The sequence below is a fragment of the Pelodiscus sinensis genome, chromosome 4, assembly GCF_049634645.1.
Source record: "Pelodiscus sinensis isolate JC-2024 chromosome 4, ASM4963464v1, whole genome shotgun sequence".
Classification (NCBI taxonomy): Eukaryota; Metazoa; Chordata; order Testudines; family Trionychidae; genus Pelodiscus; species Pelodiscus sinensis.
Window position 1 is genome coordinate 103,315,036 of NC_134714.1, and position 24,041 is coordinate 103,339,076.

Sequence of the window (24,041 nt, forward strand, 5' to 3'; positions counted from 1 at the left end):
GCCGGCAGGGCATCAGAGGAGGACTTAGAGCGTGGAGATGCTGTCTCAGGCTAGCCGAGGGCTGCGCTTAAAGGGTCCCGACCCCCACCCTGGACAGACAGTTCTCAGGGGTGCCCCGTTTGCAAAGCAGTCCTGGCTTGGAGTGCCCGAAGTACCCACACTGGGCACATCACAGCACTCGGCCATCAGACCGGCTGCACTTGCCGCAGGCTGCCATCTGGGGAGAGGGGGCAATTGGGGGGCTGCAGGAGAGGTTCCACCCCAAAAGCGTGCAGAGCCAGCCCAGTCCTCCCCATTGGGGGCTCGTGCCCCATTCCTCCCTCACCTCCTTCCACTTACCCTTCCCTAGACCCTTTTCTTGATGTACAAAATAAAGGACAATTGTGTTCAAGAATGGAATATGTCTTTATTGAACAAAACTGGGGGAGACTGGGAAAAGGAGGTGGGAGAGGGGAAGAGAAAGGATGGGAGAGGGGAGGGCAACTAAAATGATCAGGGGTTGGGAACAGGTCCCATATGAAGAGAGGCTAAAGAGACTGGGACTTTTCAACTTAGAAAAGAGGAGACGGGGGGGGGGGGGAACAGGATAGAGGTCTCTAAAAGCAGGAGTTGGGTGGAGACAGTGCATACAGAAAAGTTCTTCATTAGTTCCCATAAAGAAGGACTAGAGGACACCAAAGGAAAGGAATGGGTAGCAGGCTTCAAACTAGTAACAGAAAGTTGTTCTTCACAAAGCAAAGAGTCAACCTGTGGAACTCCTTGCTGCAGGAGGCTGTGAAGGCTAGAACTAGAACAGAGTTTAAAGGAAGTGAGATCAAGTCATGGAGGTTGGGTCCATGGAGTGCTATTACCCAGGGGGTAGGAGTGTTGTCCCTGGCCTCTGTTTGTGGAAGACTGGAGAGGGATGGCACGAGACAAATGGCTTGGTCACTGTCTTCGGTCCATCCCCTCCAGGGTCCCTAGGGTTGGCCGCTGTCGGCAGACAGGCTACTGGGCTAGATGGACCTTTGGTCTGACCCAGGACGGCCATTGTAAGCTCAGGGCTCAGGGTCGGGGGTCTCAGTGGAGCCCCTTGATTCTCTTGCACACCTGCTCCTGGGTAGCCAGGCTGGCAGCTCTCCTGCCCTAGCCGGCCACTTTCCTGTGCCTAGTGCGGAGATCGTGGACAAAGTCCACGATGTCCGCACTAGCCCAGGCGGGTGCCCGCCTCTTGCGGTCCCGGGCAAGCTCCCGGGAGCCGCCAGCCTGGTACCGGGAAGAGGGGGAAGGCTGGGGGGTATTGGGTGGGTGGCTCGATCCGTGCCAGGTGCAGGGTCTGCTGGCTGGGTGCTGGCAGGCTTGCACCTGGCACGGGCACCGTAGCCAGCCCGTGCCCCTTTAAGGGGTCCGGGGCCGGGAGGAGGGCAGACGAGTTTCCCTGGTGTTGGCCAGAGTGGCCACCAGGGAAACTTGGGGAGGGCTAGCCTCCCACTAGTTCGAACTAAGGGTCTACACAGCCCTTAATTCGAACTAGTAAGTTTGAACTAGGCTTAATCCTCGTGGAATGAGGATTACCTTGTTCGAACTTAGCGCTCCGTTAGTTCGAATTAAATTCGAACTAACGGAGCGCTAATGTAGCGCCTATGAAAGTTAGTTCAAACTAGCGTCTGTTAGTTCGAACTAACTTTGTAGTGTAGACATACCCAAACATACCAAACCAGAGGAGGGAATTTGAAGGTCACATTCTCCATGCTTGATTCTGGAAATTAAGCAGGGATAAAGCTCTTTGTGGTACAGATCTTAGTAGTAAAATGCTTATTATCCAGCACTAGTCCTTTTTCATAATTAACGTTACTGTTTAGGGATGGTAATTGTTAAACTTGTGAAAGAGCAAAAATCTTGCTTGTTACCATGATGCCTGAGAAATCAAAAAATGGAAAGGTTAATGCATCAAACAATTTCCTGGGCCTTTGCAATAACAGTGTGTCAATATGTTTTAGTTTGCTTGACAATACGTAGGAAACACCTTTGATTTTTGTAAAATTGCATATAATTTCTCAACATTTTTCTTCATTGTATTGATTAAAGCTTTTTCTGTCTCACCCAGAGTCATTAAATCTCAAACCATCTGCTAAAAACAGATTGCCAACATTTCTAGCAATTAACATTTTAAAAGAATCCCACATTTGAGTCTAAATATATTCCAAAGATTTTTCTTATTTGTGTTCAAAGATGAAGAGGGGAACAAAAGCTTCTTAGTCATTCCTGCAAAAACTGGCACTGTGGATTCTCAGTAGTTCGTAAAATAGCAGTATTTCTCTCGTACCCTAGAAAAGAATGACTAGGGGAAAACCAGGTAGGAAACATAAGACACAGTCTAGGAGCTTCATTGCAAATTCTACCACACATTGCCAGAGATTTACCATTTGTATTGGTTACCCAGCTGGTTAGACATTCAGCCAGAGAACTCTCTATATGGCTGCCAGCGGTGAAATGCACATTCATCAAAATTTAAGCTGCGTGGACTTAAAGTGAAGCTATGAAGCACTCCTGTCCTCTGAGACTGTATTACTTAAGGAAGGCAGTACATGTAGAACTGACGAGGAGAGTGTTTCTCTGACGTAAGACCTGATACACCAGCTGTTAGGAAGAGGCAGGTGTTAGTAGTGGCTGATTCGATTGTTAGAAACAGAGAGTATGTCTACACTACAGAACTAATTCGAACTAACGCATCTAGAACTAAAAACTAGTTCGAATTAGCGTTTTGCTAATTCGAACTAGCATGTCCACATTAAGTGGACCCTGAACCGGGGTTAAGGATGGCCAGAAGCAGTGCCGGCAGGGCATCAGAGGAGGACTCAGAGCATGGAGCTGCTGTCTCAGGCTAGCCGAGGGATGTGCTTAAAGGGACCCGACCCCCACCCCGGACAGACAGTTCTCAGGGGTGCCCCGCTTGCAAAGCAGTCCTGGCTTGGAGTGCCCTGAGTACCCACACTGGGCACATCACACCACTCGGCCATCAGACTGGCTGCACTTGCCGCAGGCTGCCATCTGGGGAGAGGGGGCAATTGGGGGGCTGCAGGAGAGCTTCCACCCCCAGAAGCCCGCAGAGCCAGCCCAGTCCTCCCCATCGGGGGCTCGTACCCCATTCCTCCCTCACCTCCTTCCACTTACCCTTCCCTAGACCCTTTTCTTGATGTACAAAATAAAGGACAATTGTGTTCAAAAATGGAATCTGTCTTTATTGAACAAAACTTGGGGAGACTGGGAAAAGGAGGTGGGAGAGGGAAAGAGAGAGGCTGGGAGAGGGGAGGGCAACTAAAATGATCAGGGGTTGGGAACAGGTCCCATATGAAGAGAGGCTAAAGAGACTGGGACTTTTCAGTTTAGAAAATAGGAGACTGAGGGGGGATAGGATAGAGGTCTCTAAAAGCATGAGTGGGGTGGAGAGGGTGCATAAAGAAAAGTTCTTCATTAGTTCCCATAAAGAAGGACTAGAGGACACCAAAGGAAAGGAATGGGTAGCAGGCTTCAAACTAGTAACAGAAAGTTGTTCTTCACAAAGCAAAGAGTCAACCTGTGGAACTCCTTGCTGCAGGAGGCTGTGAAGGCTAGAACTAGAACAGAGTTTAAAGAGAAGTGAGATAAAGTGATGGAGGTTGGGTCCATGGAGTGGTATTAGCCAGGGGGTAGGAGTGGTGTCCCTGCCCAAAGTTTGTGGAAGGCTGGAGAGGGATGGCACGAGATAAATGGCTTGGTCACTGTCTTTGGTCCATCCCCTCCAGGGTCCCTAGGGTTGGCCGCTGTTGGCAGACAGGCTACTGGGCTATATGGACCTTTGGTCTGACCCAGTACAGCCATTGTAAGTTCAGGGCTCAGGGTCGGGGGTCTCAATGGACCACCTTGATTTTCATGCACACCTGCTCCTGGATGGCCAGGCTGGCAGCTCTCCTGCCCTAACCGGCCACTTTCCTGTGTTTAGTGCGGAGGTCGTGGACGAGGTCCACGATGTCCGCACTGACCAGGCGGGTGGTCCTGGGAAGAGGGGGAGGGCTGGTGGGGATCGGGTGGCTGGCTCGAGCCGTGCCAGGTGCAGGGTCTGCTGGCTGGGTGCTGGCAGGCTTGCACCTGGCACGGGCACCGTAGCCAGCCCGTGCCCCTTTAAGGGGTCCGGGGCCGGGAGGGGGGCAGACGAGTTTTCCTGGTGGTGCCCAGAGTGGCCACCAGGGAAAGCTGGAGAGGGCTAGCCTCCCACTAGTTCGAATTAAGGGGCTACACAGCCCTTAATTCGAACTAGTAAGTTTGAACTAGGCTTAATCCTCGTGGAATGAGGTTTACCTAGTTCGAACTAAGCACTCCGCTAGTTCGAATTAAGTTCGAACTAATGGAGCGCTAGTGTAGCGCCTATCAAAGTTAATTCGAACTAACGTCCATTAGTTCGAATTAACTTTGTAGTGTAGACATACTCATAGATAGTTGGGTTTGCGATGACCAGAAGAACAGTATGGTCACTTGCTTGCCTGGTGCAAAGGTTGTGGATCTCTCGAGGCATCTAGATAGGCTTATGTGTCGTGCTGGGGAGGAGCCGATGGTTGTGGTACATGTACGTACCAATGATGTAGGAAAGTGTAGGAGAAACATCCTGGAGGCCGAATTTAGCTTACTAGGAAAGAGACTGAAATCCAAGACCTCTATGGTGACATTCTCAGAAATGCTTCCAGTTCCACACGCAGGACCAGGTAGGCAGGCAGAGCTTCAGAGTCTCAATGCGTGGATGAGACGATGGTGTAGGGAAGAGGGGTTTAGATTTATTAGGAACTGGGGACACTTTTGGGAGAGAGGGAGCCTATACTGGAAGTTCAATAGTTCGAGCTAGGTAGGGTAATGAGGGCAAGTGGAGTTGCAAATGAAGCCCAGGATTTAAATATCCCGAGCTTCATTTGCATGTTCCCGGGCGCCACCATTTTTAAATCCTCCTTTGTCCGAACTCCGTGCCCATGGCTACACGCGGCACGGACTAGGTAGTTCAAATTAAAGATCCTAATTCGAACTACCATTACTCCTCGTGGAATGAAGAGTAACGGTAGTTTGAATTAGGATCTTTAATTCGAACTACCTAGTCCATGCCACATGTTGCCACGGGCACGGAGTTTGTACTAAGGGGGATTTAAAAATGGCGGCGCCTGGGAACATGCAAATGAAACCCGGGATATTTAAATCCTGGGCTTCATTTGTAACTCTGCTTGCTCTCATTACCCTACCTAGCTCCAACTAATGAGCTAATGTAGACATACCCCCGGGGTGGAACCAGACTGCTGGCACTGAACATTAAAAAGGCTGTAAAGCAGTTTTTAAACTAGGAGATGGGGGAAAGCTGATTGGTGCAGAGAAGCATGTAAATCGGACGGAGACTTCTCTTTGAGGAGAATCCATTGATAGTGATTCTCTAGGCTGTAGTGAGAAAGAGAGGAGGGGAGAAGACAAACAATGGGCCAGAGCACACAAACAGCCACATGTAAAGAAATCTGATACATTAGGAAAGGGCAGACAAATAAACAGTGGCAAATTTTTAAGGTGCTTCTACACAAATGCTAGAAGTTTGACTAATAAGATAGGTGAACTAGAGTATTTTGTATTAAAGGAGAATATTGACATAATAGGCATTACAGAAACCTGGTGGAATGAGGAAAATCTATGGGACACAATCATACTGGGATATAAAATATATCGGAAGGATAGAATAGGCCATGTGGGTGGAGGAGTGGCACTATATGTGAAAGACAACGTAGAATCAAATGAAATAAAAATCTTTTAATGAAACAACGTGTTCTGTAGGATTACTATGGATAGTAATTCCATGCTCCAATAATAAGAATATAGCAATAGGGATATATTATCGACCACCTGACCAGGACAGTGATAGTGACATTGAAATGCTAAGGGAGATTAGAGAGGCTACCAAAATAAAAAACTCTATAATAATGGGGGATTTCAATTACCCCCATATTGACTGGGTACATGTCACCTCAGGAAGAGATGCAGAAATAAAATGTCTCAATAGCTTAAATGACTGCTTCTTGGAGCAGCTGGTACAGGAACCCACAAGGGGAGAGGCAATTCTCGATTTAGTCCTGAGTGGAGCGCAGGATAAGGTCCAGGAGGTAACTATTACAGGACTGCTTGGGACTAGTGACCATAATATAATAACCTTTAATGTTCCTGTGGTGGGAAGAACACCTCAGCAGTCCAGCACTCTGGCATTTAATTTCAAAAAGAGAAATTACACAAAAATGAGGAGGTTAGTTAAACAGAAATTAAACGGCACAATGACAAGAGCCAAATCCCTGCAAGATGCATGGAAACGTTTTAAAGACACCATAATAGAGGCCCAACTTAAATGTATACCCCGAATTAAAAAACATAGTAAGAGACCTAAAAAAGAGTCACTGTGGCTTAACCTCCATGTAAAAGAAGCAGTGAGGGACAAAAAGGCATCTTTCAAGAAATGGAAGTCCAATCCCAGTGATTGTAGGGAGGTACCTGGAACCCAAGGTACTAAACGGGCCTAGGCTCTCCTCCCAGCTCCCAGGGAAGTGGAGCACTGAACAGTTGAATGGAAGACTGCCTGAGGCAGATGGTCTGGTGGGACTTTGTTAGCCTGGAAGGGGAAAACGATAGTGATGTGGCCATAGGGCCAAGCCACAAAGAGAGACCGTCAGTTGTGGAGAGGAAGCAGTGTGACTCTGGGAGCACAAGAGGGGCCACAAGGTGAACAAGAGGAAGTAAAGTGCATTGGACCCAGCAGAGCTATTTCCCAGATGCAGCCACAAGGAGGTGCCCAGTGGTGAGTAGAAAATCCTGTTACAGCCCTAACTGAGCAGTTACTGTCTTGTCAAAACTTCCTGTTGCTCCCTGAGCATTGGTGCAGCTCTCCAGCTTAGCCAAGAGAGTTCCTTGAGCACAGCGCTCCAGTTCTGCCTGGCCATGGAGACACGGGGAGAGGTGATTAACCTCCTTTCAAAGGTATATGTGCTGTGCGTGGCCTCATGCATGCAGACTTATTTTCTTTGGGTACGTCTATAATGCAGTTAATAACCCCTGGGTTGCCGGTGCCAGCTAATGTGGGCTAGCAGGGTGTAGGCTGCCAGGCTGTTTAATTGCAGTGTGGATCTCTAGGCTTAGTCTGGAGCTGGACTCTAGGACCCTGTGACTGCCAGGAGCCGGATTCAGCTGGCACCGGCCAGCCTGGGGTGTCTTACAGCAGTGTAAACGTAGCCTGTGTGTGGGAGGGCAGAGGCAACATGCAAGAGAAATAATGCTCTGTCTGATCTGCCCACTTGTCCGCCTTGCACTTTTAGAGAGACAAGGTAGGTGAGGCAATATATTTTGAGTCAACTTTTCTTGGCCAAAGAGACAAGCTTTGAACTTACACAAAGATCTTCTCCCTAGAAATGACATTCTTGCCCTTTATTGCAGTAAAATACAGAGTGGGTTTCAGTTAAATGTATTCATTTCAGAAGGAGCAATAGAGTACACCAATTTACAGAGACCCTGCCTCATTAAAATATCTCAAAATGAGGGAAAACGTCCCCAGCTTTCCCGTGAGCTGAAATGCATTCTGTTAAAAGCCAGCAGCTGCATCCAGACCTCAGTAAGGAGTTACTGGTTTTAGGGTTGGGCCTGTCAGATGCTTTGTCAGGAGCATTCAGCCAATTGCAGGATCAGGCCATTGAGTTCTGGAATCTTTTTGTTAAATAAAGCGATCTGCGTTCTGAGATGTAATAAGTACCTCCAACCCTACTGCAACCACAGGGCACTGCAGATGCAAGCATCTCAAGATTTGGCCCAATGAGGTGACAACATTTGAGGTGCTGTTGTAATGCTCCTCTAGTTCATAATATATGGCCTCTTCAGAGAGTCAGAAAACTGCCTCGGCCTTCTATGCTGATTACAGTCTATGCAGAGGAGGATTAACTATACCAGTGATGGACAAGACAACATCTGTGATCCAGCCCGCCAAGATCTAGCACCAGATCCAGCCCACCAAGACATTTGATCCAGCCCACAGCTGCCCTGCTGCTTCACTGCACCCTGGGCAATTGAGACCTGTGGACAGGGAGCGTGCAAAGTCTCCTCCCCCCGCTGTTCAAAACACCCTGGCAGGGTGGGGTGGGGGACGAGAGACTTTGCGTGCTCTCCCACCCCTCAGACCCTGATTGGCCTGAGTGCAGGGAGACTCTGCAAAGTCTCCTCCTGCCACCAGGGCAATTCAAAACATCTGACAATTCTCTCTAGGCACCATGCACCCTTGGCAGGGCAGAGGCCAAAGACTTCATACACTCTCACCCTACCACACACAGGCTATGTTTACACTGCTTTTAGACATCCCTGGCTGGCTGGTGCCAGCTGACTCCTGCTCCTGGAGGTCACAGGGCCCTAGAATCCAGCTCCAGCCTAAGCCTAGAGGTCCACACTGCAATTAAACAGGCCAGTCAGGGTCTTTGGATGGGGGAGTGCGCAAAGTCCCCTAGTCCCACCTCTTCAGCCTAAGGCCCCGCCCCTTCTGGGGCAGCCTGCGACCACTTCCAAAATTTGTGAAGTGAACCCCCCCTTCAAAAATCATTGCCCACTCCTGAACTACACCAATGGGAGAACATAGGAACGGCCATACTGAGTCAGAACAATGGTCCACCCAGCCCAGTATCCTGTCTGCCAACAGTGGCTAATACCAGATGTCCCAGAGGGAGGGATCTGTGACGGCGCGTCATGGTCCCCCACTTCCTGCACCCCCGTAGTGGCACGAACAGACTCCACCAGCCAGTAGAATAGAGGGAGTTTATTGCTTCTCCAGGATACAACACAGCACAGATGTAATCTGGTTACAGGAACTGGGGCTAGGATGCCTCAGAGCCACCCCCTTGAGATGGGGGGTGGCTGGGCCCTACAATCCCAGCCCCCTCCCTAGCTCCTTCTCCCCTGCTTCCCAGACCGAAACTAAAAGCTGTCCCTTCCATCCCTGTCCCCCAGCCAGGGGCGGCATTCCACCTTCCTTTGTTCCTCTCCCTGGGGGTAACTGGTAGAACAGTGGTACAGACAGCAGCCAGTGGGGGTCACCCACAGCCCAAGCCTAGCAACCAGCAAGGTACCCACACTACATCACAGGATCACAACAGATAATCCCCACGTCATCCCTCCCGTCACCTACCTCCAGAGAAACAGAGGCTAGAGACACCATTCCTACTCATCCTGGGTAATAGCCATTGATGGACCTAACGTCCATGAATCTATCTAGCTCTTTTTTGAACCCTGTTAAAGTCCTAGCCTTCACCACATCCTCTGGCACGGAATTCCATAGGTTGAATGTGCACTGAGTGAAGAAAAACTTCCTTTAGTTTGTTTTAAACCTGCTGCTTATTAACTTCATTTGGTGACCCCCTAGTTTTTATATTGTGGGAACAAGGAAATAACTTTTCCTTATTCACTTTTTCCACACCAGTCATGATTTAATAGACCCCACTATCATATCCCCCCTTAATCTCCTCTTTTCTGAACTGAAAAGTCCAAGTCTTTTTAATCTTGCTTCATATGGGATCCGTTCCAAACCATTTTTGTTGCCCTTTTCTGAACCTTTCCCAATGCCAATATATCTTTTTTGAGATGAGGTGACCACAGCTGTACGTAGTATTCAAGATGTGGGTGTACCATTGTTTTATATAGAGGCATTAAGATATTTTTTGTCTTATTTTCTATTCCTTTTTTAATGATTCCTGACATTGTTTGCTTTTTTGACTGCCACTGCACACTGAGAGGAAGTTTTCAGAGAACTATCCACAATGACTCCAAGATCTCTCTCTTGAGTAGTTGTAGCCAAATTAGTCCCCATCATATTTTATATATAGTTGGGATTATTTTTTCCAACGTGCGTTACTTTACATTTATCAACATTAAATTTCATTTGCCATTTTGTTGCCCAAACACTTAGCTGTGTGAGATCTTTTTGAAGCTCTTCACAGTCTGCTTTGGTCTTAACTATCTTGAGCAGTTTGGTATCATCTACAAATTTTGCCACTTCAATCTTTACCCCTTTCTCTGAATCATTTATAAATAAGTTAAATAGGATGGATCACAGGGCAGACCCTTGGGGAACCCCACTAGTTACCTCTCTCCACACGGAAAACTTACCATTTATTCCTACCCTTTGTTTCCTGTCTTTTAACCAGTTATCAAACCACAAAAGGACCTTCCCTCTTGTCCCATGACAGCTTAGTTTATTTAAGAGCCTTTGGTGAGGAATCTTATCATAGGCTTTCTGGGAATCTAAGTGTAGTAGTGTCTTGACTAAAGTACTGCAGCAGCCAGTGTGGAATAGGATGTAAAATCCTGGTTAGAAAGTTAACTGGTTAACCGTGTACCATGGCAGTGGGCTGCTCCAGCCAGGTTGGACTGTGTGTGCTGTACCACGCAGGTGCAGGGGACTGCTTCAGATAGATCAGCCCCCCGCCAGTTAACCAATTACCCTGGCAAGCCTTCTGTCAAGGAGTGTTTCTCCAAGTAGACCGTGGACCCGCTGTGGGAAAGCCACTAAAGGGCCGCTCTGCTTTGTTTATCTAGAGGTTCCCATTGGCTCTGGTTTGTTGTTTTCAGCCAAGGTGAGCCATGGGTTGGTAAGTGTTGGTAACGCTGCTAGACAATATTGACCATGGTTTGGCAAATTTTCTGGTTCGACACCAGTCGGGTGCAAAAGTAGCAGGCGAGAGAGGTTCAACCTGCACTTCCGTGTGTCGCTGCATGCAGGAATTGCTGGTGCTGTAGCCATTGATTGTGCAAATTAGCTGTTTGGTTTTATATTGTATTTGTTGAATGCCCATGTCAGTTAGTACTATGGGCCTAATTCCCCTCATCTTTGTGCTGTATTCTTCTCTGGTGTAAATCAGGAATAACTCAGCTGAAGCCATTGGATTTACATAGAAGTGAAAGTGGGATGAGAGAAAAAGCATACCCCTTTGGTGGGGGGATTTCTGTTTGCATATCTTCCTCAGCTGGAAACAAAAAATACTGGTTCAGTGCTTTCAAATCTGAGTCTTGAGAGCCATTAGACTCTATAATTTCCTTTTCTTCTGAAAGATGATCATTATTCATTTTGAGAAGGGAAATGGTATTATTGACTTTATAAACTTGCTTTTAAAAATATCCCAAAGTTCTCATGTATTGGATCAAATTTGGCTACAGTTTATTTCAAAATTGATGAAATTGATCTTTGCTTCTTCCACCTTTGGCTAAATTGGCCCTTGTAGGTAAATTCCTTGAATGAGTCTTGTCTGTTGGAGAATAATTAAGTGGGCTTGGGGAATTTTGCCAGTTACAGGTGTCTGGGAGTTAGGAGAAAATAACATCTGTGTTCATCAAATGGCAGAGTGGCAAATTAGAAATTATAAGTCACTCTTAATAAATTCTGGAGCAGAATTGTTAAATTTAGAGTAATACAGCCATGTCAAAAATGAAACTTGTGCTGCAAAAGGTGCTTATTTTACCAGTTTAAATACAATGCAGCTGAACTACTAGGTCCTGACTCATTATTCATGACTGCTTAGTTTGATATGCAGTCATGTTCACACAATTTCTTTGTGGCCAAATCTCTTTTGGTTTGCAGTGTTCATCGTAGCTACATACAACATTGGAGAGGGGCTTGGCCAGCCACATGCCTACGCCTAGGTTTCAGGCAAAGGGCAGGCGCACACTGCCTTGAAATCCATCTCTTAATACTGCTTTTCATGGTGTCTTTGTCTCTGTTATTTTGTGTGTATGAGGGTATGCTATTTCTTCCCTGATATCTTGAATCCTGCTTTACTACATGTAAAAACATTACAATAGAGAATATTCTATAGAGAAGTGTGGTGAAGAATTTTCTTCTTGTGAGCTTGTGCTAGTTTCGTACTGCTTTACATCCTGCACACGCTATTCATCAGCAGACATCCTCCTTCAGGGGCAGCACACAAGGGCAGGCTGAATCCTAATAGCATAGGGATGAATAGTGCTTCTAGATTGTCTGTCTCTGTTGGTACTCCTGTTGCTGTCTTAAAAGATGCTACCTCTACCTCATATTGCGCAATCTGGATCTTAGCCCAAAATAGTTGCCGTTCATGGAAACAACTACTTGACTCAGCAGGCATAGTCCCTAAACAATTTCTCCTGTGGGAAAAGAAGCAGGAGGCTGTTCAGTTAAACACCAAAACACATGCAGTACTGGTGGTCTTGGAAGCAACAGTTTCTGTGTGTACAGTGCTAGTGATACTAAGTCTACATAAAGCCTTGGGAGAAAAGCCTATTCTCGCTTACAGAGCACCCACACCTGAAACAAATTCTTTCTGGTAACGATGCCACACAACCACATCATAAGCATCCAGGAACCTAGCCCTGCAACCAGCCAACTCTGCCCGCACATCTATACAAGCAAATACTTCACTGGAGCCAACAACATAAGCTACCAAATCTAAAGGTCAATTTGACTACACATCCAATAGTTTGATCTATGCCATCAAATGTCAGCAATGCCCCACTGCTATATATATTGGACAAACTGGACAGTCCCTACGGGAAAGAATCAATGGACACAAATTAGATATACAGGGAACATACAGAAACCTGTTGGGGAACACTTTAATCTTCCTAATCACTGCTTAAAAGATCTTCAAGTGGCTGTCTTGTCACAAACCAGTTCTACTAGCCAAATACTCAGAGAGGCATTGGAATTACAATTCATCTGCAAGTTCAATTCTTATGCTAATGGCCTCAGTCGTGATGAGGAATGGTTGGGACACTATCAACCTAACATTCAATGAAGGTGCAAACAGCTCTTTGTGTAGGTTCCTGTGTTATTGACTTTTATTCTTATCTGCTTCATTTTAAACTACCCTATCTTCAGGTGCTTACTGATTCCCAGTTCTGCCTTCCTGTTTTTCCCTTTGATATTTCTATACCCGTTGCTCCTTGTTTCTTGTCTCCCCTCCTTTCCCCCCTTCCCCCCATTTATTTTGGGTCTGCACATCCTAAACTCAAAAACTCTGGTCATCTACATGTCATCTACAAGCTCACGATACCATCTACTTGTTTTGTTAGTCTATAAAGTGCTACCATACCATTTGTTGTTTTTAAAGTTTATCCTGTACAGACTAACTTGGCTACCCCCTGAAGCTTCTGTACATAAAGCTAGTTAGTTAGTTAAGTCCACATACATCTAGATCAGCTAACTAACTTTGGAGAAGTTATTTCACATTTATGCCAGGGTATAACTTGACATCAGAATCAGTTCCGATGACTCAAACTGATTGCATGAAACAGGTCATCAACTAGTGTAAATCAGCATAGCTCTTTCACTCCAGTAGGCCTATGCCCATTTGCACTGCCTGATGAGCTGGCCCATAACTCACACCCTTCTCATCAAGAATGCTGGCTAACAGAGGTTACTTAAATGTTTTGGCCTCAACAGTGAGAATAAGATCAACCGCCCTGTTCATTTTTTTGGATGACAAATATTACAAAAACCTGAGAATAGTCTTATTGCCCAATGTGCTCACATTCCTTCCAGGAGAAAGTCACTCGTAAGCAGAATACCAGCATGACAGCTCTGCACTGATTAGACCTCAATTGGAGTGTTGTGTCCAGTTCTGGATGCCACATTTCAGGAAAAATGTAAAGAAAGTGCACAGGGTCTAGAGAAGAGCAACAAAAATTATTAAAAATCTAGAAAACATGAGCTATAAGGGAAGACCGAAAGAAGTGGGCTTGTTTAGTTTAGAAAAGAGAAGACTGAGAGGGGACATGATAGCAATTTTCAAGTACCTAAAAGGGTGTTACAAGGAAGAAGGAGAAAAAATATTCTCCTTAACATCTGATGATAGGACAAGAAGCAATCGGCTTGAATTGCAGCCAGGCAGATATTTAAGAGCAGGTTGGATAAACATCTATCAGGGATGATCTAGACAGTGCTTGGTGCTGCTGTGAGGGCATGGTACTGGACTTGATGATCTCTCAAGGTGTCTTCCAATTCTATGATACTATGATATGTATATACCAATAAGTTTCATTTCAACTCTGTTTTGAGCCCTGAAGTGGGACTTAATTGGTACATAGAATTTGTGCTGGCACTTGCACAATGAGGATAGTCATCCTCTCTGCAGAGATGAAACTGTAACAAGTGCCTGGGATTTTAGCAATATAAGTATTAGTATCTTTATTTCATGCTACTTCTTTTGACTTTCATTTGAGTCAATGTCTCTCTGATGTCCTTCATTATTAAATTATCCTTCTTTGTTTAAAAAAATCATTCCATTCTGATCAATTAAAGAAGCACTCTCATCAAGTGATAAGGATAGTATGAATGTCTAGCTGGATAATTTTATCTAATCTGTCCTCTGTCTGATCTTGCTATCTAACACATTAATAGGGTGCCCATCACTGTGATGTCCAGTCTAAAAAAATCTACAGTACATTCTAGATCTAGTTTTTAGCTTGCTGATATATAAAAGCTTTCCATTCCTTGCATATTTTTTCCACATTCCCTCCCTCCCAAAACTTGCTATACTTTATTTTCCTTGTTCAGATACTTGTTTATACAAAGGTAACAATTTCCCTGAATCAGGTTGTATATTTATTATTTTCTCTACCTCTAATTATGATACAGCTTTGGGTAAGATGATTCATTGTTCTGCCCCTTAAAGAGTCCTAATGCTAGTGCAAAGGAGTTTCAAAGTATGACTTAGGCTCCAGAGTCACTTAGGCATGTTTCATGTGTTGTGGCCATTCCCATTCAAACAGGACAGATGCCAAAGTTTTACACAATTCACCACTATCTTCTCTCTTTAAAACTGCTCTGTTCTTCTAAAGATCGTTTTTAATTCTAGAATGGATAAAGGAGCAGTCAGCAAAAATAGCAGATGTAATCATGTGGGTGCTTCTCCCAAGTCTTTAGAGTATCTTTTTAGGTTCAGAGTTCTCCCGTAACAGGTACTAGCACCCTACTTGTGGCAATTGGTTTGGCTTGGACTGCTTGGCAGTAGAAAGTATCACTCTGCTAGACCAGGAAAATCTTCCCCCATACACAAGATGGGGATTTTTTTTCTGTCTACAGTACAGTTAGTATCTACACCCGTGGTCCCCAACATGGTGCCCGCGGGCGCCATGGCACCCGCAGGGGCATTTCCGTGCGCCCGCCAGGTGCTCGGGGCTGGCCTGGCACCGGGCGCATGGCAGGGGGAGCGCCGGCCCCGGGCGCGTGGCGCTGGGCGGGGGGAGCGCCGGCTCCGGGCGCGCAGCGCATGGCGGGGAGAGCGCCGGCCCCGGGCATGCAGCTATGGGGGAGGGGGGGCGCCCCGGGCATGCGGCTATGGGGGGGCTACCCCCAGGGCGCAAATGTCCCCGCCCCCTGGCACCCGGCAGGCGAACGGCCACGCCCCCTGGCGCCCGGCGGGCGAACGGCCACGCCCCCTGGCGCCCGACAACCTCGAAAGGTTGGGGACCACTGATCTACACAGTCATACTGTGTACCTCTTCACACTGCCTCAGCAGCTACCTGAGCTGTGCGTCAGATGCAAGTGATTCAGTCTCCATGGCAGCTCAGTCCTGTTCCTCTGGAGCAGTGAGTGACAGTGATACTAAATATAACCTGTTGCTCTTCTGGGTCCAAATTCAGGCCTAATGCCTGCAGAATGTCAGACTTCAATGGAATTGACATTGATTTAATTGGAGTTAAACCTAGCCTACATTCAGCCCAGAATGCAAAAACCACAAAACTGTGATTCTCTCCCATCTAGATATTTGTCTCAGAACTGAAAGTTGTGCCACAGAAGTATTGCTTTTATACACAGTGCTGGGTGCTCAGCCGGTGTAAACTCCACCAGCTGCAGCTCTGAAGTCAGTGGAGTCAGGATCAGGCCCTGATACACTCCCCTAGAATGGGTTAGTTATCTAATTGTCCCTAGCGTTTCTGGGATTTTATTGTACTTATCCAGGAATAGCACTGAGTGTATGAGTAGGCTATGTCTACACCACCAGGTTATTGCAAAATAACTCCCCAAATAACTATTTCAAAAGAAGCTTACTCCTCTTCACAAGCAGGAGTTATTCTTTCAAAATAACAAGCCCATGATTTCAAAATAACAGCCTTGGCAGTGTGGATGCTCGCCTTATTTCAAAATAAAGGCTCTTATTTTGAAATAACTCCCTAGTGTAGGGATACCCATAGTCTCGCTGCTTAACACTTACCAGTGTGAAAATAGTCTGATGCAGATTCCCATGAATGTGTGAGATGCTGGTGTACTTTACAAGCAATCTTGGAGAACTCATATTTGTAACAAGTAGCTACTGCTGCTCTGTAATTCTGATGCAATGTTTAGGAAGAACAAATATTCCTGAGCAGAACTTACTCTGTTTAGGACAAAACAAAATACAGGACTATGTAGCACTTTAAAGACTAACAAGATGGTTTATTAGATGATGAGCTTTCATGGGTCAGACCCACTTCCTCAGATCAAATAGTGGAAGAAAATAGTCACAACCATATATACCAAAGGATACAATTAAAAAAAATGAACACATATGAAAAAGACAAATCACATTTCAGAACAGAAGGGGGATGCAGGGGAAGGTAAATGCCTGTGAGTTAATGATATTAGAGGTGGGGAAGGGTAGATGTCTGTGAGTTAATAGTATTAGAGGTGATAATTTGGGAAGCTATCTTTGTAATGGTTAAGGTAGTTGAGGTCTTTGTTCAGCCCCCTGCGGAGAGTGTCGAATTTTAGCATGAATGCCAGTTCAGAGGATTCCCTTTCAAGTGCAGATTTGAAAGTCTTCTGAAGTAGGATGCATGTGATTAGGTCATTGAAACAGTGTCCTTTCTGGTTGAAATGGCAAGAAACTGTTTTTTCTTTGTGATCCTGTCTAATGTCTGTTTTGTGGGCATTGATTCTTTGGCGAAGTGTCTGAGACGTTTGTCCAATGTACATAGCAGACGGACACTTTCGGCACATGATAGCATAGATTATATTTCTGGATGCGCAGGAATATGTATTCTTGATCTTATAACTCACTTGGGGTATGTCTACACTACCACCCTAGTTCGAACTAAGGTGGTAATGTAGGCAACCGGAGTTGCAAATGAAGCCCGGGATTTGAATTTCCCGGGCTTCATTTGCATCTTGCTGGGGGCCGCCATTTTCAAATGTCTGCTAGTGCTAGGCTTCCTAGTCCGAACTACTGTTACTCCTCGTGAAACGCGGGCAGTTAGTCCGGACTTGTAAATTTCAAAAATGGCAACCAGCCAGGAAGATGCAAATCAAGCGTGGGATATTTAAATCCCGGGCTTGATTTGCAACTTCAAATGCCTACATTAGCCTCCCTGATTCGAAGTAGGGGGCTAGTGTAGATATACCCTGAGAGAATATGGTGCTAAGGGCTATTATTCTGTTGCATGCTGTGTCCACATTCCACACACAGGCTACCTCCAGACTGCATCCCTCTGTTGGCAGAGGGATGCAAATCAAGCACCTCATTAACTGTACACAACCAGATTATCTTTCTGCAGGAAGCAAGGGAAGAATGTTAGGGTCTAAGTATTTTGGAGAGTAAACTATGCACACCAGTGTGCTGCTTTTTCTGCAGTGTCTGGGTTCAGACATGTCCAGGTTTTAATTAGGGCTAAGTGAAAACTGGAAATTTAGTTCTGGGACTCTTAATCAAAATGAAATATTTTGAGATTTTCTAACTGAAATTTTGAATTTTGGCATGTTGAACTTACACCAAACATTTCATTCTGAGTCTGCTCAAGATTAAATTGCATCTCTCTATGGAGCTGTGTTGCCACAGAAGAGATGTAGTTCTGGTGCCTCATACTTATATTCTTGGGTATGTCTACACTACCACCCTAGTTCGAACTAGGGTGGTTAATTTAGTCAATCGAAGTTGCAAATGAAGCCCGGGATTTAAATATCCCGGGCTTCATTTGCATCTTGCCGGGCGCCGCCATTTTTAAATCCACAGTAGTTCGGACTCCGTGCCCACGGCTACACGTGGCACGGAGTAGGTAGTTCAAATAAGGCTTTCTAATTCGAACTACCATTACACCTCATTCCCGGGCTTCATTTGCAACTTCGATTGACTACATTAACCACCCTAGTTCGAACTAGGGTGGTAGTGTAGACATACCCCTTCTCTGTAGGCTGGACTACACCTCCCATGCTATAGTCTCCTTCTTACCTCAACCATAGGACACACCATGGGGGAGAGACCACTACAGAGAGGTGGTTCTGGCCAGGGGGCCCAGCCCAATGAGGGTATTAAGCATCTGAAATGCATCATGTGATCCACCTGTAATCATGTGTGCCTAGAATGTACGCCATGGTTCAGATTAAAGAGAGACTTCCTCATGGGAGACGAAGTTTGGTCAGAGAGCCTAGTGTGTTGGAGAGAACAGGGCAGTGGGGGGAGGGGATGAGGTACCCACACTGTAGTTTTTGTGAGGCAATGTGCCAAAATAGGGAAATGTGCCAGCAGAGTCTACCATACTCATTCACTCCCTCCTCCCTTGGCACTCTTCTGTGACGTTTCCAACTTCTCCTGCTCTGTGAGACAAAAGAACAGGCTTTGGAATGTCACCTGGGCCTTCTGCATGCCAAGACCTTGTGTTGCCATTTCAACTTGTGGCTTCTCAGCGAGTATTATGATTCCTAACTTTAAGGCCAATTTTGTGGGATGCAGAAATACAGTAAAACTCTGATGGTCCGGCACTCCTGATGGTCTGGCACCATCAGGAACCTGGAAGTGCTCCGGGCAGCGGGACCATTGGAGCTGCTCTGCCCCCAGCTGCCCCGATTCAGCCGCTGCTAAAACTGACCAGCGGCTGAATCGGGGAAGCCGGGGGCAGAGCAGCTGGAGTGCTGCTGGGTTGGTCCTGTAGCGCTGCCCCTCGGGGCTGCGGGACCAACCCGGCAGCACCCCAGCTGTCCCTGATTCAGCCGCTGCTGAAACTGACCAGTGGCTGACTCTGAGAAGCTCGAGGCAGAGCTGCTCTTCCCCGGCTTCCTAGAATCAGCTGCTGGCCAGTTTCAGCAGCAGCTGACTTGGGTACACCTGGGACCAACCTGGCAGCGCCCCAGCTGCTCTGTCCCAGGCGTCCTGATTCAGCTGCTGTTGAAACTGACCAGCAGCTGACTCCAGGAAGCCCGGGCCAGAGCAGCTCTGGCTCGGGCTTCCTGGAATCAGCCGCTGATCAGTATCAGCAGCGGCTGAATCAGGGACACCTGGGGTAGAGCAGCTGGGGTGCTGCCACGTTGGTCCAGTAACGCCGAGGAGCGGCGCTGCGGGACCAACCCGGCAGCACTCCAGCTGCTCTGCCCCAGGCATCCCCAAGAGCAGCTGGGGTGCTGCCGGGTTGGTCTTGCAGCACGAAGGGTCGGCGCTACCGGACCAACTCGGCAGCACTCCAGCTGCTCTGCTGCAGGAGTCCCCGATTCAGCCGCTGCTGAAACTGACCAGCAGCGGCTGAATCAGGGACACCTGGGGCAGAGCCGGACCATTGGAAGGAGGGGCTATGAGAGGTCTGGGGTTGCATCCACCGCACCCCAGACTCCTCAAAGCCCCCCATTCCAATAGTCCGGCATATCTGATAATCCAGCAGCCCCTGGGTCCTAAAGGTGCTGGATTATCGGAAGTTTACTGTAGATTGATATATGCACCTTACAATTCATCTGGTTTTACAACTCTGCCTAGCTAAAAATGAAATTCCAGATGTTGAAGCAAAGATTTCAGGCGGCATCTTAATGGCATTTAGAACAGGAATATTACTGATAGGAGAGCTGCCAGTTATAGGAAAGGTGAGTGTCTGTCAATGTCTTCAGGTAGCTGAGATCTGCTACCTTTCAGCTATTAGGAATACGTGGTTAACCACCTCCATTACAGATTCCAAACATTCAAAGGCCAGAAGGACCCATTGTGATCAATGTTCCCTCTATTTGTTTCCATTCATGTGGGAAATATATTTGTTTCATGCACTGAAGTATGTATGGATGTGCATCACCAGTAGAAACACATGCTGCCAGCTATGGGCACTTTGCTTATTAGCTGGGCAGCATTTGAATGTCTCCTGGGCAGCCTTTAAACTGATGAGCCAAAAACTCATCTTACAGGTAACATTGATTGTAGTAATCTAGTATGACCTTCTGAACTTCCCCAAAATAATTCCTAGAGCAGATCATTTAGAAAAAAATAATTGAATTAGGGATGTTAAGGGGCGATTAATTTGCTAGTTGAGTAGTGGATGGAATTTTCATTGACTATTCGACTAGTCGATAAGCACTTCTGCATTCCTCCTTTGAAATGTACAAGAGCCCCACTGGGGGCTCTTGTGCATTTCAAAGTTGGAACGCTGTGTGGAGCCCAGGGCCAGCGGGGAGTCCCAAGCGGGGTCTCTTATGCATTCAAAGCAGTAGCACCGCATGGAGCCTGGGGTTACTGGGGAACTCAGAGTCCCATGCTGGCCACAGGCTCCAGGCTGTACTTCCTCTTTGAAATGCACAAGAGCTCCTGCTGTGGGGACTCTTGTACATTTCAAAGCGGAAGTGCCCGTGTGGAGCCTGGAGTCAGTGGGGGACTCCCCGTTGGCCCTGTGCTCCACGTGGTGTACCAGCCTGACACAGGCTCCCCGTGGCATTCAAAGTGGCAGTACCACATGGAGCAGCTGACCCCGCTTTTAAGTACCCTCCTCTTTTCTCTGTTCCTTGCTGTCTCTATATCCTAGAGGCAGCAAGAGGAGGGAGAGTGACTGGTCGACTATCCTGTTGACTATCTGATAAGCATTCGTAGTTCTTTACATCCCTACATTGAATCTTGATTTTAAAATAGTGATGAAAAATCCATCACAACCCTTGGTAAATTGTTCTGATGTCTAGTTACTCTCACAAATAGATAATCATGGAGTGGTTCTACCAGTGGATGGGAGTGATTTTTTTATCATGTTGGCACAGGTGACACATTTTGGCTTAGAGAGCTCATTAACAGCCTTAAGCAAATGCTTCAGTGTTTACTGTTCCAGAAAGAGTCCTGTCAGATCCAATTAGTCCATTAAATTTATATAGTAAATTGTATACTCTGCAATCAGAATATGCCTATTCCAAATGCAATCTTAGTGCAAAACAAAGCTCAGGAATTCCATTGAGTTTGAGAACCTTTTGCACAGAGCATGAAGTATAAACAGGGCTGTGACATTGCTGAAAGAGCATTAGTGGGGGTGGTTGATGGTAGGGGGCTTCTTGTGGTTTTTAATGTAATGTGTTGGGTTTTTTATTTTGCTTTTCTCTTTGCTGTGATAATGAAAGCTCTGTTATTTTTCATTAGGAGCCTAGTCCTCAGTAATCCACATTTAGGCCCTTCTCATTTTGCATCAAAACATGAAGTCCTTAGGCAGGCAAATACTTATTGAGCTCAGGAAGCTGCTTGCATATGGACTGAGAATTTGGGCCCTGAGCAGTTTCTTTTCGCCATACAGGGTTGGGTGAAAGGGGAATCTGTTTCTCTCACTCTGCTCTGAGGGTATGTCTACACTACCCCGCTAGTTCGAACTAGCGGGGTAATGTAGGCATACCGCACTTGCAAATTAAGCCCGGGATTTGAATTTCCCGGGCTTCATTTGCATAAACTGGGCGCCGCCATTTTTAAATCCCTGCTCGTTCGAACCCCGTGCCGCGCGACTACACGCGGCACGAACTAGGTAGTTCGGACTAGGCTTCCTAGTCCGAACTACCGTTACTCCTCGTGGAATGAGGAGTAACGGTAGTTCGGACTAGGAAGCCTAATCTGAACTACCTAGTTCGTGCCGCGTGTAGCCGCGCGGCACGGGGTTCGAACGAGCAGGGATTTAAAAATGGCGGCCCCCAGTTTATGCAAATGAAGCCCGGGAAATTCAAATCCCGGGCTTCATTTGCAAGTGCGGTATGCCTACATTACCCTCCTAGTTCGAACTAGGAGGGTAGTGTAGACATACCCTGAGTGACAAGTGCTTCCTTCCACTGTTTAAATAGTAGATCAGTCAGGATTTGCTGGCATGGTGGGATAATCTGCTGCTGCAAATGGCATCATGCACAAAATGTCTTTTTTAAATGATGAATCTTGGCTATATTTAGACTGCAGGCTTCTTTCAGACGAACCTTTTTTCGGAAGAGATCCACCGCAAAACCTTCTTGCACAAGAGCGCGTCCACACACAAAAGCACATTGAAAAAGCGATGCACTTGTGGGAAAGACAGAGACCAGACTGTTTGGACGCTCTCTCACATAAAAGGCCACCTGAAACCACTTCAGCCAGGGCTTTAGGTCACCAGTTGCTTCCAAGCCTAGCAGAGAGACCTGCTCAAAGGAACCCCCCGGACAGCCATTTCTCTGCTTCTGCTGCCTGCTTGCTACCTCTTCGAGGGACAGTGCTTGCTGTGGTTGCCCTGCTTTTGTGGATGCCACAGCATTTTTTCTTTGTGCCATGGAGCTGGAGCTGCCTCTGGGCATGCAGTGGTCCCACACGGCCATGCTGCAGCTTGTGCAGCACTTTGTGCCAGCTGCCATCCTGGTCCTGACCAAGCTCGACCCCTAGCTCATTCTGGGGACCCTCTCCCTGGGTGCGGGAGTTACATTCTGGCAACTGAAACCCATTGTGGAGAGACGTTTCTGGAGGCGGGACTTGATGGTCATGGAGCGGTGGGACGATCAGCAGTGGCTCCAAAACTTCTGCATGTGGAAGGCCGCCTTCCTTGAGCTCTGTGCCTGGCTCGCCCCTGCCCTCTGGAGATGCGACACCCACCTGTGGCCCGCTACCCCCCTGGGAAGCGCATTGTAATAGCCCTCTGGAAGCTTGCCATCCCCGACAGCTATTGGTGTGTGGGCAACCAGTTTGGCATAGGGAAGTCCACCATCGGGGCCCTTCTCGTGGAGGTAAGGTGCTCTGGGGCTGCAGTCTTTGCACGAGGGGTGGAGGTCCTGGAAAAGAGAGACCCTTGGGAAAATGGGGTTGGGCACTGTGGGGGGTGGAGTGGAGGTTGAGGGGAAGCCCCATCCCCAGTGAGTTGTGCCGCCCCACCCTCACACACCCCTTTGCTAATTCAAACTAGCAAGTCCACATTAAGTGGACCCTGAACCGGGCTTAAGGGTGGCCGGAAGCAGTGTCGGCAGGGCATCAGAGGAGGACTTAGAGCATGGAGATGCTGTCTCAGGCTAGCCGAGGGCTGCGCTTAAAGGGTCCCGACCCCCACCCCGGACAGACAGTTCTCAGGGGTGCCCCGCTTGCAAAGCAGTCCTGGCTTGGAGTGCCCGGACTACCCACACTGGGCACATCACACCACTCAGCCATCAGCCCGGCTGCACTTGCCGCAGGCTGCCATCTGGGGAGAGGGGGCAATTGGGGTGCTGCAGGAGAGCTTCCACCCCCAGAAGTCCGCAGAGCCAGCTCAGTCCTCCCCATCGGGGGCTCGTGCCCCATTCCTCCCTCACCTCCTTCCACTTACCCTTCCTTGGCCCCTCTTCTTGATGTACAAAATAAAGATAACGTGTCTTCCAAAATGGAATCTGTCTTTATTGAACAAAACTGGGGGAGACTGGGAAAAGGAGGTGGGAGAGGGGAAGAGAGAAGCTGGGAGAGGGGAGGGCAACTACAATGATCAGGGGTTGGGAACAGGTCCCAAATGAAGAGAGGCTAAAGAGACTGGGACTTTTCAGCTTAGAAAAGAGGAGACGGAGGGGGGACAGGATAGAGGTCTCTCAAAGCAGGAGTTGGGTGGAGACGGTGCATACAGAAAAGTTCTTCATTAGTTCCCATAAAGAAGGACTAGAGGACACCAAAGGAAAGGAATGGGTAGCAGGCTTCAAACTGGTAACAGAAAGTTCTTCTTCACAAAGCAAAGAGTCAACCTGTGGAACTCCTTGCTGCAGGAGGCTGTGAAGGCTAGAACTAGAACAGAGTTTAAAGGGAAGTGAGATCAAGTCATGGAGGTTGGGTCCATGGAGTGCTATTATCCAGGGGGTAGGAGTGGT

At 47.3% G+C, this 24,041-nt stretch overlaps 1 protein-coding gene across 11 annotated transcripts in view; it reads left to right on the forward strand.

The window, feature by feature from the left end:
- The window catches only part of GALNT18 (polypeptide N-acetylgalactosaminyltransferase 18), a 938,084-nt gene that overhangs the window by 35,634 nt on the left and 878,409 nt on the right, over positions 1–24,041 (forward strand). The window lies entirely within an intron of this gene.